The following is a 14,842-nucleotide window of genomic DNA, read 5'->3' as shown; positions in this document are numbered from 1 at the left end:
TGTGAGAGATTGTTGAGTATGAAGCAAATGAAACCTTGATTGCTTAGCATGTGAGAGGTACCGAGATCGATACTCGGCGCTTCCAAATCTTACTATTTTATGTCTTGGTGACGATAAAACTTGTTGTGAGAGATTGTTGAGTATAAAGCATGTGAAACCTTGAATGCTTAGCATGTGAGAGGTACCAGGATCGATATGCGGTGCTTCCAAATCTAACTTTCATACATCGTGGTGACAATAAAAATTGTTGTGAGTGGTTGTTGAGAATAAAACACGTAAAACCTTTGAATAAAATGGTGTCGCTTGACGGGGGCGTAGCTCAAGTGGTAGAGCGCTCGCTTAGCGTGTGGGAGGTACCGGGATAGATATCCGGCGTTTGTGTGGTTGTTGAGAATAAAACACGTAAAACCTTTGAATAAAATGGTGTCGCTTGACGGGGGCGTAGCTCAAGTGGTAGAGCGCTCGCTTAGCATGTGAGAGGTACCGGGATCGATACCCGGCGCTTCCAAATCTTACTATTTTATGTCTTGGTGATGATAAAAATTGTTGTGAGAGATTGTTGAGTATGAAGCAGGCGAAACCTTGATTGCTTAGCATGTGAGAGGTACCTATTTTTTTTATATCGTGGTGACGATAAAAATGGTTATGAGTGGTTGTTGAGAATAAAGCAAGTAAAACCTTTGAATAAAATGTAATCACTTGCCGGGGGCGTAGATCAAGTGGTAGAGCGCTCGCTTAGCATGTGAGAGTTCCTGGTATCGATACCCGACGCTTTCAAATCTTACTTTAATAAAACACGTAAAACCTTTCAATAAAATGGTGTCGCATGACGGGGGCGTAGCTCAAGTGGTAGAGCGCTCGCTTAGCATGTGAGAGGTACCGGGATCGATACCCGGCGCTTCCAAATCTTACTATTTTATGTCTTGGTGATGATAAAAATTGTTGTGAGAGATTGTTTTTGAATGCAATGGATTCACTTGCAGAGTACCGCGGTCGATACTCGGCGCTTCCAAATCTTACTATTTTGTCTTGGTAACAAGAAAAATTGTTGAGAGTGGTTGTCGATCATAAAACAATGACATACGTGGGGGGCGTAGCTCAACTGGTAGAGCGCTCGCTTAGCATGGGAGAGGTACCGGGATCGATACCCGGCGCTTCCAAATCTTACTATTTTATATCTTGGTGACGATAAAAATTGTTGTGAGAGATTGTTGAGTATGAAGCACGTGAAACCTTGATTGCCTTGAGTATGAAGAACCGGGATCGATACCCGGCGCTTCCAAATCTTAGAATTTTATGTCTAGGTGACGATAAAAATTGTTGTGAATGATTGTTGAGTATAAAACACGTGAAACCTTTGAACAAAATTGCGTTATTTGCCGGGAACGTAGATCAAGTGGTAGAGCGCTCGCTTAGCGTGTGGGAGGTACCGGGATGGATACCCGGCGCTTGTGTGGTTGTTGAGAATAAAACACGTGAAACATTTGAATAAAATGGCGTTATTTGCCGGGGACGTAGCTCAAGTAGTAGAGCGCTCGTTTAGCGCGTGGGAGGTACCGTGATACATAATTGGCGCTTTCAAAACTTAGTTTATTATGTCTTGATGACGAAAAAAATTGTTGCAAGTTATTATTAAGTATGAAATACGTGGAATTTTTGAATGCAATGGATTCACTTGCAGAGTACCGCGGTCGATACTCGGCGCTTCCAAATCTTACTATGTTGTCTTAGTAACAAGAAAAATTGTTTAGAGTGGTTGTTGAAAATAAAACAATAACGTACGTTGGGGGCGTAGCTCAAGTGGTAGAGCGCTCGCTCAGCATGTGAGAGGTACCGGGATTGATACCCGGCGCTTCCAAATCTTAGAATTTTATGTCTAGGTGACGATAAAAATTGTTGTGAATGATTGTTGAGTATAAAACACGTGAAACCTTTGAACAAAATTGCGTTATTTGCCGGGAACGTAGATCAAGTGGTAGAGCGCTCGCTTAGCGTGTGGGAGGTACCGGGATGGATACCCGGCGCTTGTGTGGTTGTTGAGAATAAAACACGTGAAACATTTGAATAAAATGGCGTTATTTGCCGGGGCCGTAGCTCAAGTAGTAGAGCGCTCGTTTAGCGCGTGGGAGGTACCGTGATACATAATTGGCGCTTTCAAAACTTAGTTTATTATGTCTTGATGACATAAACGGCGCTTCCAAATCTTAGAATTTCATGTCTAGGTGACGATAAAAATTGTTATGAATGATTGTTGAGTATAAAACACGTAAAATCTTTAAATGAAATTGTGTTATTTGCCGGGGACGTAGATCTAGTGGTAGAGCGCTCGCTTAGCGTGTGGGAGGTACCGGGATAGATACCCGGCGCGTGTGTGGTTGTTGAGAATAAAACACGTGAAATCTTTGAACAAAATGATGTCGCTTGACGGGGGCGTAGCTCAAGTGGTAGAGCGCTCGCTTAGTATGTGAGAGGTACCGGGATCGATACCCAGCGCTTCCAAAGCTTACTATTTTATGTCTGGGTGATGATAAAAATTGTTGTGAGAGATTGTTGAGTATGAAGCACGTGAAACCTTGATTGCCTTGAGTATGAAGAACCGGGATCGATACCCGGCGCTTCCAAATCTTAGAATTTTATGTCTAGGTGACGATAAAAATTGTTGTGAATGATTGTTAGTATAAAACACGTGAAACCTTTAAATGAAAATGCCTCATTTGCCGACGACGTAGATCAAGTGGTCGCTTAGCGTGTGGGAGGTACCGGGATAGATATCCGGCGCTTGTGTGGTTGTTGAGAATAAAACACGTGAAACCTTTGAACAAAATGGTGTTGCTTGACGGGGGCGTAGCTCAAGTGGTAGAGCGCTCGCTTAGCATGTGAGAGGTACCGAGATCGATACTCGGCGCTTCCAAACCTTACTATTTTATGTGTTGGTGACGATAAAACTTGTTGTGAGAGATTGTTGAGTATAAAGCATGTGAAACCTTGAATGCTTAGCATGTGAGAGGTACCAGGATTGATATGCGGTGCTTCCAAATCTAACTTTCTTACATCGTGGTGACGATAAAAATTGTTGTGAGTGGTTGTTGAGAATAAAACACGTAAAACCTTTGAATAAAATGGTGTCGCTTGACGGGGGCGTAGCTCAAGTGGTAGAGCGCTTGCTTAGCGTGTGGGAGGTACCGGGATAGATATCTGGCGCTTGTGTGGTTGTTGAGAATAAAACACGTGAAACCTTTGAATAAAATGGTGTCGCTTGACGGGGGCGTAGCTCAAGTGGTAGAGCGCTCGCTTAGCATGTGAGAGGTACTGGGATCGATACCCGGCGCTTCCAAATCTTACTATTTTATGTCTTGGTGACGATAAAAATTGTTGTGAGAGATTGTTGAGTATGAAGCACGCGAAACCTTGATTGCTTAGCATGTGAGAGGTACCAGGATCGATACGCGGTGCTTCCAAATCTATTTTTTTTATATCGTGGTGACGATTAAAATGGTTATGAGTGGTTGTTAAGAATAAAGCAAGTAAAACCTTTATATAAAATGTAGTCACTTGCCGGGGGTGTAGATCAAGTGGTAGAGCGCTCGCTTAGCATGTGAGAGTTACTGGTGTCGATACCCGACGCTTTCAAATCTTACTATTTTATATCTTGGTGACGATAAAAATTGTTGTGAGAGATTGTTGAGTATGAAGCACGTGAAACCTTGATTGCTTAGCATGTGAGAGGAACCAGGATCGATACGCGGTGCTTCCAAATCTATTTTTTTTATATCGTGGTGACGATAAGAATGGTTATGAGTGGTTGTTGAGAATAAAACAAGTAAAACCTTTGAATAAAATGTAGTCACTTGCCGGGGGCGTAGATCAAGTGGTAGGGCGCTCGCTTAGCATGTTAGAGTTACTGGTATCGATACCCGACGCTTTCAAATCTTACTTTGTTATGTCTTGATGATGATAAAAATTGTTGTGAGTGATTTTTAAGTATAAAATACGTGAAATTTCTGAATGAAATGGCAGGGTACTGGTGCCGATACGATAAAAATTGTTGAGTGGTTGTTGAGAATAAAACACGTGAAACCTTTGAATAAAATGGCGTTATTTGCCGGAGAAGTAGCTCAAGTGGTAGAGCGCTCGTTTAGCGTGAGAGAGGTACCGTGATTTATAACCGGTGCTTTCAAAACTTAGTTTAATATGTCTTGATGACGAAAAAAATTATTGCAAGCGATTATTAAGTATAAATACGTGAAATTTTTGAATGCAATGGATTCACTTGCAGAGTACCGGGGTCGATACTCGGCGCTTCTAAATCTTACTATTTTGTCTTGGTAACAATAAAAATTGTTGAGAGTGGTTGTTGAAAAGAAACCAATAACATAGGTTGGGGGCGTAGCTCAAGTGGTAGAGAGCTCGCTTAGCATGTGAGAGGTACCGGGATCGATACCCGGCGCTTCCAAATCTTACTATTTTATGTCTTGGTGACGATAAAAATTGTTGTGAGAGATTGTTGAGTATGAAGCACGTGAAACCTTGATTGCTTAGCATGTGAGAGGAACCAGGATCGATACGCGGTGCTTCCAAATCTAATTTTTTTATATCGTGGTGACGATAAGAATGGTTATGAGTGGTTGTTGAGAATAAAACAAGTAAAACCTTTGAATAAAATGTAGTCACTTGCCGGGGGCGTAGATCAAGTGGTAGAACGCTCGCTTAGCATGTGAGAGTTACTGGTATCGATACCCGACGCTTTCAAATCCCCACGTCGATATTATTATATTGTTCATCTACAATTGCCTTAAAATCTAGATCACATTTGTTAATCATCTTGATACGGGATTAAGCATCTGCTATGACGTTATCTTGACCCGATATATGTCTGATATCAGTCGAAAATTGACTAACAAAATTAAGGTAGTGAAATTGTCTTGACATACACTGGCTGTTTTTTTTTAAACGCGTAAGTGATAGGTTTATGATCGGTGTATATCACAAATTCTTTTCCCTCTACCATGTGTCTAAAAATTTTTACGGCGTCGTAAATTGCGAGTAGTTCTCTGTCTGTAATATGTCAAATATTTTCATTCCGTTGAATTCAATTTTCTTGAGAAAAGGCCAATGGGCCTCATTTACCATTAATTTGTTGCTGCAACGCCGCTCCTATAGTGTGGTCGGAAGCATCACAAGCTATTGATGCTTCAATAAAGTTGCTTTCGCTATTTTTTTACACTTTTCAATCGCTTTCTCCATATTTGAGTCTCAATCCAATACCGTATTCTTCTTCAAATTACCACACAACTTGTTGTTTAACGGCACTTGTACTTCCACAGCTTTCGGGTTGAATTGCAGGTAAAAAGTCAACATGCCTAAAAATTGACGCAATTGTTGAACGATCTTAGGCTTTGCGTAATTTTGTATAGCTTGTGTCTTGTATGTTAGTGATTTAGTACCGCTGGCCAAGACTTCATATCCTAAAAACTTTATTTTTGTTTTTCCAGATACACATTTTGATGGATTGACAACTACACCGAATTCTTGCAGCTTCTTGAATAGAACATAGAATGTTGCATATGCTGTTTGTGCAATTCCAATGCAACCAATGCTTTATCGATGTATACATTACAGAATTCCAAACCTTGCAATATTTCGTCCAAGAACCTCGGGAAAGTTTGCGCTGCATTGTGCAAACCAAATGTCATAAACGGAAATTCGAATAATCCAAAGGGTGTAGTGATTGTTGTCTTCGCGATGTCTTCCTCAGTTATAGGGACTTGATTGTAAGCTTTCACATAATCGATAATAGTAAATATTACCTTACCCCATAACGCAAAATCATGGATATGGCGAACTGGGTAACAATCCGGTTGAGTCCACTCATTTAATCTGCGATAGTCTCCACAACGTCGCCACCCAGGTCCTTTTCGTACCATATGTAAAGGCGATGACCAACATCTCTTGATCGGATGGTCGTGCTGTCGCATATTTAGCAGATTTTAATTTATCTGGTGCAAAGCAACCTGGTTTGTGTGTTGTAGGTAGTACCGATGTTGTTTCCATATAAGGATTAGTAACAAGTTTGCCCACCCCTAATGCTATCTGTCGTGTTAAGTCTTGATATTTCTCTAAAATTTTGTCATATGGGGACAGTGTGGCTGTCAGTATTTTAACCGAAGGTATTACTCTATTTTTAGATCTAGGTGGATACGCTGAAGCAGCTGAGGTTTCTACTAAAATACGTTTTTTAAGATCAATTGCTAGATTAAAATAAGCGAGCAAATCCACGCCAATATATATCAGGACGCGACACCTCTGCTATCACGAAATTCCATGATAGAGTTTTACTAAGTCCAAAATTTAGCTTTAAAGATAACATACCGTATGGAGCTATCGGTGTTCCATTTGCTGCTAAAAGCTCGAAGGAACATTTCTTACTGGGGCATTTCACTAAAATACGCAGGTACACACATACGCCGGATCCAATGTATATCAGATGTCTCACATTTGACTCTTTGTCTTTGATGAAAATGCGGCGTGAGGTGGTTGGGCGTATGTCACTTGCCGCCATTAGTAAACGCTAGTTTTGTGTCGATATGTTTTTTGTTTTAATATGTTTTATTAAAAGAAGTTAAAGATGATTTTTTTTTGTTTTAATATGTTTTATTAAAAGGAGTCAAAGATGATAAATAGAATATTCTATTTATTTTCTTTAACTCCTTTTATTCTATTTTTTTTTTTCTTGATTTTGATTTTTAATACCACAACTTTTAACTTATAGATTGTATTGTAATCTGATTGTTAAAATTAAAAATGTTTTACTGATTTCTATTTAATAATATACAGTCATCCCTTATAGCTAACTAATAAAATAACTAACTTATTTTATTCTTACATTTTCAATATAATTTTTAATAGATTAAATAAATAATTTAATTAAAATAATAAATTAACTATTTATAAATATTTTTGGTACTGAAATAGATATTTAGTTACATCTTTTTATATGCTCATATTTTTTGTTGCTAATAATATTGTCATGTTTGTTGGAAAAACTATATTTTTCTGTTTTAGACGTTGGTAAAGCGTCTTTCTTTGTGTTATATTATTCTTGCATCGAAGAACGATGTGATCCGTATTTTCAGGTCCTCCCTCTTTGCAGTCGCACTCTTCAAACCTCGATAATCCAACTCGTAGCCGAAATGTTCTATTATTTATTCAATTCGCATTTTTATAACGGTACTGATGTGCGTGCGGTTTTCAGTTATCTTCTGAAACCACGGTTTTGAATAAATATCTGGAATTTTTTCATGATATACTTTGCCTTTTATTTGAGTAATGTTGTCGAATATACTTTGCCATTTTTTCTAACTTCTTTCATAAATATTTTATTAATATCTGCTGTTAAAATGCTGTTTATTTTTGTTCCCAAATAACATTCCTCCTTGGCCAACTCGTCCACTTTTTTATTTTCGATTATTCCTGCATTTCCCTTTATTCACATAAATTTTTAGACTCATAGTTTTATCTTCTATTTCATTTGCTTTTCGTTAGTTCTTTTTTCACTCTTTGTAATTTGTTCTTCTTTTATTATATTTATTGCTATATTCACGGCCGTCATCTCGGCAATGAAACTAAAAGCACTTTCGGGCAATTTATGGCGAAAATAGTGTAACTTGCCGGGGGCGTAGCTCAAGTGGTAGAGCGTTCGCTTAGCGTGTGAGAGTTACCCGACGCTTGCAAAACTTACTATTTTATGTCTTGATGACGATAAGAATCGTTGTGAGAGATTGTTGAGTTTAAAGCACGTAAAACCTTTAAATAAAATGGCGTTATTAGACGGGGACGTAGTTCAAGTGGTAGAGCGCTCGATTAGCGTGTGGGAGGTAACGGGATTGATACCCGGTGCTTTGAAAACTTAGTTTTTTATGTCTTGATGATGATAAAAATTATTGTGAGAGATTGTTGAGTATAAAGCACGTGAAACCTTGAGTGCTTAGCATGTGAGAGGTACCGAGATCGATACGCGGCCAAATCTTACTTTTTTATGTCTTGATGAAGATAAAAAATGTTGTGAGTAGTTGTTGAGAATGAAGCACGTGAAACATTTAAATAAAATGACGTCACTTGACGGGGGCGTAGATCAAGTGGCAGAGAGCTCGCTTAGCTTGTTAGAATTACTGGTATCGATACCCAACGCTTTCAAATCTTACTTTTTTATGTCTTGATGATGATAAAAATTGTTGTGAGTGATTTTTAAGTATAAAATACGTGAAATTTCCGAATGAAATGGCTTCACTTGCAGGGTACCGGGACGATACCAGGCACTTCCAAATTTTACTATTTTTGTCTTGCTAACGACAAAACTTGTTGAGAGGGTGTTGAGAATGAAACAAGTAAAACCTTTGAATAATCTGGCGTTATTTGGCGGGGACGTAACTCAAGTGATGGAGCGCTCGTTTAGCGTGTGGGAGGTACCGTGATTCATAATTGGCGCTTTCAAAACTTAGTTTATTATGTCTTGATGACGATAAAAATTGTTGCTAGTTATTGTTAGGTATAAAATACGTGAAATTTTTGAATGCAATGGGTTCACATGCAGAGTACCGGGGTCGATACTCGGCGCTTCCAAATCTTACTATTTTATTTCTTGGTAACGATAAAAATTGTTGAGAGTAGTTGTTGAAAATAATAAAATAAAACGTGTTGGGGGCGTAGCTCAATTGGTAGAGCGCTCGCTTAGCATGTGAGAGGTACCGGGATCGATACCCGGCGCTTCCAAATCTTACTATTTTATGTCTTGGTGACGATAAAAATTGTTGTGAGAGATTGTTGAGTATGAAGCACGTGAAACCTTGATTGCTTAGCATGTGAGAGGTACCAGGATCAATACGCGGTGCTTCCAAATCTAACTTTTTTATATCGTGGTGACGATAAAAATTATTGTGAGTGGTTGTTGAGAATAAAACACGTAAATCCTTTGAAAAAAATGTAGTCACTTGCCAGGGGCGCAGATCAAGTGGTAGAGCGCTCGCTTAGCATGTGAGCGTTACTGGTATCGATACCCGACGCTTTGAAATCTTACTTTGTTATGTCTTGATGATGATAAAAATGGTTGTGAGTGATTTTTAAGTATAAAATACGTGAAATTTCTGTATGAAATGGCTTCACTTGCAGGGTACCGGTGCCGATACGATAAAAATTGTTGAGTGGTTGTTGAGAATAAAACACGTGAAACCTTTGAATAAAATGGCGTTATTTGCCGGGGACGTAGCTCAAGTGGTAGAGTGCTCGCCTAGCATGTGAGAGGTACCGGGGTTCATACCCAGCGCTTTGAAAACTTAGTTTATTATGTCTTGATGACGATAAAATTGTTGCGAGTGATTGTTAAGTATAAAATACGTAAAATGTTTGAATGCAATGGGTTCACCTGCAGATAAACGGGGTCGATACTCGGTACTTCGAAATCTTACTATTATGTCTTGATAACGATAAAATTGTTGAGAGTGGTTGTTGAAAATAATACAAAAAAACACTTTGGGGCGAATCTCAAGTGGTATAGCGCTCGCATAGCATGTGAGAGGTACCGGGATCGATACCCAGCGCTTCCAAATCTTACTATTTTATGTCTTGGTGGCGATAAAAATTGTTGTGAGAGATTGTTGAGTATAAAGCACGTGAAACCTTGATTGCTTAGCATGTGAGAGGTACCAGGATCGATACGCGGTGCTTCCAAATCTTACTTTTTTATATCGTGGTGACGATAAAAATTGTTGTGAGTTGTTGTTGAGAATAAAACACGTAAAACCTTTGAATAAAATGTAGTCACTTGACGGAGGTGTAGATCAAGCATGTAGGAGTTACTGGTATCGATACCCGACGCTTTCAAATCTTACTTTGTTATGTCTTGATGATGATAAAAATTGTTGTGAGTGATTTTTAAGTATAAAATACGTAAAATTTCTGAATGAAATGGCTTCACTTGCAGGGTACCGGTGCCGATACGATAAAAATTGTTGAGTGGTTGTTGAGAATAAAACACGGTACGTAGCTCAAATGCTAGAGCGCACGTTTAGCGCGTGGGAGGTACCGTGATACATAATTGGCGCTTTCAAAACTTAGTTTATTATGTCTTGATGACATAAACGGCGCTTCCAAATCTTAGAATTTTATGTCTAGGTGACGATAAAAATTGTTGTGAATGATTGTTGAGTATAAAACACGTGAAACCTTTAAATGAAAATGCGTTATTTGCCGGTGGTCACTTAGCGTGTGGGAGGTAACCTTTGAATAAAATAGTGTCGCTTGACGGGGGCGTAGCTCAAGTGGTAGAGCGCTCGCTTAGCGTCTGAGAGGTACCGAGATCGATACTCGGGGCTTCCAAATCTTACTATTTTATGTCTTGGTGACGATAAAACTTGTTGTGAGAGATTGTTGAGTATAAAGCATGTGAAACCTTGATTGCTTAGCATGTGAGAGGTACCAGGATCGATATGCGGTGCTTCCAAATCTAACTTTCTTACATCGTGGTGACGATAAAAATGTTGTGAGTGGTTGTTGAGAATAAAACACGTAAAACCTTTGAATAAAATGTAGTCACTTGACGGAGGCGTAGATCAAGTGGTAGGGCGCTTGCTTAGCACGTAAGAGTTACTGGTATCGATACCCGACGCTTTCAAATCTTACTTTGTTATGTCTTGATGATGATAAAAATTGTTGTGAGTGATTTTTAAGTATAAAATACGTTAAATTTCTGAATGAAATGGCTTCACTTGCAGGGTACTGGTGCCGATACGATAAAAATTGTTGAGCGGTTGTTGAGAATAAAACAAGTGAAACCTTTGAATAAAATGGCGTTATTTGCCGGAGAAGTAGCTCAAGTGGTAGAGCGCTCGTTTAGCGTGTGGGAGGTACCGTGATTCATAACTGGGGCTTTCAAAACTTAGTTTAATATGTCTTGATGACGAAAAAAATTGTTGCAAGCGATTAGTAAGTTTAAAATATGTGAAATTTTTGAATGCAATGGATTCACTTGCAGAGTACCGGGGTCGATACTCGGCGCTTCTAAATCTTACTATTTTGTCTTGGTAACAATAAAAATTGTTGAGAGTGGTTGTTGAAAATAAACCAATAACATACTTTGGGGGCGTAGCTCAAGTGGTAGAGCGCTCGCTTAGCATGTGAGAGGAACCGGGATCGATACCCGGCGCTTCCAAATCTTACTATTTTATGTCTTGGTGACGATAAAAATTGTTGTGAGAGATTGTTGAGTATGAAGCACGTGAAACCTTGATTGCCTTGAGTATGAAGAACCGGGATCGCTACCCGGCGCTTCCAAATCTTAGAATTTTATGTCTAGGTGACGATAAAAATTGTTGTGATTGATTGTTGAGTATAAAACACGTGAAACCTTTAAATGAAAATGCGTTATTTGCCGGGGACGTGGATCATGTGGTCACTTAGCGTGTGGGAGGTACCGGGATAGATATCCGGCGCTTGTGTGGTTGTTGAGAATAAAACACGTGAAACCTTTGAACAAAATGGTGTCGCTTGACGGGGGCGTAGCTCAAGTGGTAGAGCGCTCGCTTAGCATGTGAGAGGTACCGAGATCGATACTCGGCGCTTCCAAATCTTACTATTTTATGTCTTGGTGACGATAAAACTTGTTGTGAGAGATTGTTGAGTATAAAGCATGTGAAACCTTGAATGCTTAGCATGCGAGAAGTACCAGGATCGATATGCGGTGCTTCCAAATCTAACTTTTTTATATCGTGGTGACGATAAAAATTGTTGTGGGTGGTTGTTGAGAACAAAACACGTAAAACCTTTGAATAAAATGGTGTCGCTTGACGGGGGCGTAGCTCAAGTGGTAGAGCGCTCGCTTAGCGTGTGGGAGGTACCGGGATAGATATCCGGCGCTTGTGTGGTTGTTGAGAAAAACACGTGAAACCTTTGAACAAAATGGTGTCGCTTGACGGGGGCGTAGCTCAAGTGGTAGAGCGCTCGCTTAGCATGTGAGAGGTACCGGGATCGATACCCGGCGCTTCCAAATCTTACTATTTTATGTCTTGGTGATGATAAAAATTGTTGTGAGAGATTGTTGAGTATGAAGCACGCGAAACCTTGATTGCTTAGCATGTGAGAGGTACCAGGATCGACACGCGGTGCTTTCAAATCTATTTTTTTTATATCGTGGTGACGATAAAAATTGTTGTGAGTGGTTGTTGAGAATAAAACACGTAAAACCTTTGAATAAAATGGTGTCGCTTGACGGGGGCGTAGATCAAGTGGTAGAGCGCTCGCTCAGCATGTGAGAGGTACCGGGATCGATACCCGGCGCTTCCAAATCTTAGAATTTTATGTCTAGGTGACGATAAAAATTGTTGTGATTGATTGTTGAGTATAAAACACGTGAAACCTTTAAATGAAAATGCGTTATTTGCCGGGGACGTGGATCATGTGGTCACCTAGCGTGTGGGAGGTACCGGGATAGATATCCGGCGCTTGTGTGGTTGTTGAGAATGAAACACGTGAAACCTTTGAACAAAATGGTGTCGCTTGACGGGGGCGTAGCTCAAGTGGTAGAGCGCTCGCTTAGCATGCGAGAGGTACCGAGATCGATACTCGGCGCTTCCAAATCTTACTATTTATGTCTTGGTGACGATAAAACTTGTTTGTGAGAGATTGTTGAGTATAAAGCATGTGAAACCTTGAATGCTTAGCATGCGAGAAGTACCCAGGATCGATATGCGGTGCTTCCAAATCTAACTTTTTTATATCGTGGTGACGATAAAATTGTTGTGGGTGGTTGTTGAGAATAAAACACGTAAAACCTTTGAATAAAATGGTGTCGCTTGACGGGGGCGTAGCTCAAGTGGTAGAGCGCTCGCTTAGCGTGTGGGAGGTACCGGGATAGATATCCGGCGCTGTGTGGTTGTTGAGAATAATAAAACACGTGAACCTTTGAATAAAATAGTGTGTCGCTTGACGGGGGCGTAGCTCAAGTGGTAGAGCGCGCTCGTTAGCATGTGAGAGGTACCGGGATCGATACCCGGCGCTTCCAAATCTTACTATTTTATGTCTTGTGATGATAAAATTGTTGGAGAGAGATTATTGAGTATGAAGCACGCGAAACCTTGATTGCTTAGCATGTGAGAGGTACCAGGATCGACACGCGGTGCTTTCAAATCTATTTTTTTTATATCGTGGTGACGATTAAAAATTGTTGTGAGTGGTTGTTGAGAATAAAACACGTAAAACCTTTGATAAAATGGTGTGTCGCTTGACGGCGTAGGTCGTAGATCAAGTGGTAGAGCGCTCGCTTAGCATGTGGAGTTACTGGTATCGATACCCGACGCTTTCACAATCTTACTTTGTTATGTCTTGATGATGATAAAAATTGTTGTGAGTGATTTTTAAGTATAAAATACGTTAAATTTCTGAATGAAATGTCTTCACTTGCACGGTACCGGTGCCGATACGATAAAAATTGTTTAGAGGTTGTTGAGAATAAAACACGTGAAACCTTTGAATAAAATGGCGTTATTTGCCGGGGACGTAGCTCAAGTGGTAGAGCGCTCGTTTAGCGTGTGGGAGGTACCGTGATACATAATTGGCGCTTTCAAAACTTAGTTTATTATGTCTTGATGACGAACAAAATTGTTGCAAGTGATTATTAAGTATGAAATACGTGGAATTTTTGAATGCAATGGATTCACTTGCAGATACTTGGCGCTTCCAAATCTTACTATTTTGTCTTGGTAACAAGAAAAATTGTTTAGAGTGGTTGTTGAAAATAAAACAATAACATACGTTGGGGGCGTAGCTCAAGTGGTAGAGCGCTCGCTCAGCATGTGAGAGGTACCAAGATCGATACCCGGCGCTTTCAAATCTTAGAATTTTATGTCTAGGTGACGATAGAAATTGTTGTGAATGATTGTTGAGTATAAAACACGTGAAACCTTTGAACAAAATTGCGTTATTTGCCGGGAACGTAGATCAAGTGGTAGAGCGCTCGCTTAGCGTGTGGGAGGTACCGGGATGGATACCCGGCGCTTGTGTGGTTGTTGAGAATAAATCACGTGAAACCTTTGAATAAAATGGTGTTGCATGACGGGGGCGTAGCTCAAGTGGTAGAGCGCTCGCTTAGCATGTGAGAGGTACCGGGATCGATACCCGGCGCTTCCAAATCTTACTATTTTATGTCTTGGTGATGATAAAAATTGTTGTGAGAGATTGTTGAGTATGAAGCACGCGAAACCTTGATTGCTTAGCATGTGAGAGGTACCAGGATCGACACGCGGTGCTTTCAAATCTATTTTTTTTATATCGTGGTGACGATAAAAATGGTTATGAATGGTTGTTGAGAATAAAGCAAGTAAAACCTTTGAATAAAATGTAGTCACTTGCCGGGGGCGTAGATCAAGTGGTAGAGCGCTCGCTTAGCATGTGAGAGTTACTGGTATCGATACCTGACGCTTTCAAATCTTACTTTGTTATGTCTTGATGATGATAAAAATTGTTGTGAGTGATTTTTAAGTATAAGATACGTGAAATTTCTGAATGAAATGTCTTCATTTGCAGGGTACCGGTACCGATACGATAAAAATTGTTTGAGAGGTTGTTGAGATAAAACACGCGAAACCTTTGAATAAAATGGCGTTATTTGCCGGGGACGTAGCTCAAGTGGTACAGCGCTCGTTTAGCGTGTGGGAGGTACCGTGAATACATTATTGGCGCTTTCAAAACTTAGTTTATTATGTCTTGATGACGAAAAAAAATTGTTGCAAGTGATTATTAAGTATGAAATACGTGGAATTTTTGAATGCAATGGATTCACTTGCAGAGTACCGCG

The 14,842-nt window shown here is 39.9% G+C and overlaps 12 non-coding genes across 12 annotated transcripts; all 12 read left to right on the top strand.

Annotated features, from left to right (window-relative positions):
- The first annotated feature begins 435 nt into the window (after positions 1–435).
- On the top strand, positions 436–508 carry Trnaa-agc. Its single transcript has one exon. It is a non-coding gene; the product is annotated as a tRNA-Ala (tRNA).
- A 323-nt stretch (positions 509–831) lies between these two features.
- Trnaa-agc lies at positions 832–904 on the top strand. The gene has a single exon. It is a non-coding gene; the product is annotated as a tRNA-Ala (tRNA).
- A 183-nt stretch (positions 905–1,087) lies between these two features.
- Trnaa-agc lies at positions 1,088–1,160 on the top strand. The gene has a single exon. It is a non-coding gene; the product is annotated as a tRNA-Ala (tRNA).
- A 1,678-nt stretch (positions 1,161–2,838) lies between these two features.
- Positions 2,839–2,911, top strand: Trnaa-agc. Its single transcript has one exon. It is a non-coding gene; the product is annotated as a tRNA-Ala (tRNA).
- Positions 2,912–3,261: 350 nt separating this feature from the next.
- On the top strand, positions 3,262–3,334 carry Trnaa-agc. The gene has a single exon. It is a non-coding gene; the product is annotated as a tRNA-Ala (tRNA).
- A 1,046-nt stretch (positions 3,335–4,380) lies between these two features.
- Trnaa-agc lies at positions 4,381–4,453 on the top strand. The gene has a single exon. It is a non-coding gene; the product is annotated as a tRNA-Ala (tRNA).
- A 4,243-nt stretch (positions 4,454–8,696) lies between these two features.
- Positions 8,697–8,769, top strand: Trnaa-agc. The gene has a single exon. It is a non-coding gene; the product is annotated as a tRNA-Ala (tRNA).
- A 2,361-nt stretch (positions 8,770–11,130) lies between these two features.
- On the top strand, positions 11,131–11,203 carry Trnaa-agc. The gene has a single exon. It is a non-coding gene; the product is annotated as a tRNA-Ala (tRNA).
- A 340-nt stretch (positions 11,204–11,543) lies between these two features.
- Positions 11,544–11,616, top strand: Trnaa-agc. Its single transcript has one exon. It is a non-coding gene; the product is annotated as a tRNA-Ala (tRNA).
- Positions 11,617–11,964: 348 nt separating this feature from the next.
- Trnaa-agc lies at positions 11,965–12,037 on the top strand. Its single transcript has one exon. It is a non-coding gene; the product is annotated as a tRNA-Ala (tRNA).
- A 514-nt stretch (positions 12,038–12,551) lies between these two features.
- Trnaa-agc lies at positions 12,552–12,624 on the top strand. The gene has a single exon. It is a non-coding gene; the product is annotated as a tRNA-Ala (tRNA).
- A 1,478-nt stretch (positions 12,625–14,102) lies between these two features.
- On the top strand, positions 14,103–14,175 carry Trnaa-agc. The gene has a single exon. It is a non-coding gene; the product is annotated as a tRNA-Ala (tRNA).
- Positions 14,176–14,842: the final 667 nt, after the last annotated feature.

This window comes from Ctenocephalides felis, unplaced genomic scaffold (genome assembly GCF_003426905.1).
Source record: "Ctenocephalides felis isolate EL2017-DRISC unplaced genomic scaffold, ASM342690v1 CF-g0.4_SCAFFOLD_01492, whole genome shotgun sequence".
Taxonomy (NCBI): domain Eukaryota; kingdom Metazoa; phylum Arthropoda; class Insecta; order Siphonaptera; family Pulicidae; genus Ctenocephalides; species Ctenocephalides felis.
This window is presented reverse-complemented; position numbering and strand designations above follow the sequence as displayed.